The following is a 654-nucleotide window of genomic DNA, read 5'->3' on the forward strand; positions in this document are numbered from 1 at the left end:
CCTTCTTTGGAGGGTGCACGCCCTAGCATCGTGAGGCCAATCGTGCGGGCAAATCACTTTGAAATCAAGCCAGCCATAATCCAGATGATTCAAAACACAGTCCAATTTGGAGGAACTGCAATGGATGACCCAAACACGCACATCGCGGATTTTCTTGAAATTTGCGATACTTTTAAATTCAATGGAGTTTCTGATGATGCTGTTAGGTTGCGTTTATTTCCTTTCTCCTTACGTGATAAAGCTAAAACGTGGTTAAATTGTTTGCCTGTAGGTTCGATCGCTACATGGGAGGACATGGCGAAAGCATTTCTCGTCAAATACTTCCCTCCCTCCAAGACCATGAAGCTGCGGGCAGACATTACAACATTCGCTCAATTCGATCAGGAATCTTTATATGAGGCATGGGAACGCTTCAAGGATCTACTACGAAGATGCCCACATCACGAGTTACCACTTGGGTTAGTCGTTCAAACATTTTATTATGTTTTGCTTACTCCTAACCGTACTATGATAGATGATGCTGCTTGTGGAAACCTGTTGAGGAAGACTGCGGAAGAAGGTTATGAGTTGTTGGAGGAGATGGCTGCTAGCAGTTATCACCCTCAATCTGACAGGAAAAACCAGCGGAGAAGTGCAGGAGTTCAACAGGTAACT

At 44.5% G+C, this 654-nt stretch overlaps 1 non-coding gene across 1 annotated transcript; it reads right to left on the bottom strand.

The window, feature by feature from the left end:
* Window positions 1-343: 343 nt before the first annotated feature.
* LOC140837513 (small nucleolar RNA R71) lies at window positions 344-449 on the bottom strand. The gene has a single exon (XR_012119345.1). It is a non-coding gene; the product is annotated as a small nucleolar RNA R71 (small nucleolar RNA).
* Window positions 450-654: the final 205 nt, after the last annotated feature.

Source organism: Primulina eburnea, chromosome 7 (assembly GCF_022965805.1).
Source record: "Primulina eburnea isolate SZY01 chromosome 7, ASM2296580v1, whole genome shotgun sequence".
In the NCBI taxonomy this organism is placed as follows: Eukaryota; Viridiplantae; Streptophyta; class Magnoliopsida; order Lamiales; family Gesneriaceae; genus Primulina; species Primulina eburnea.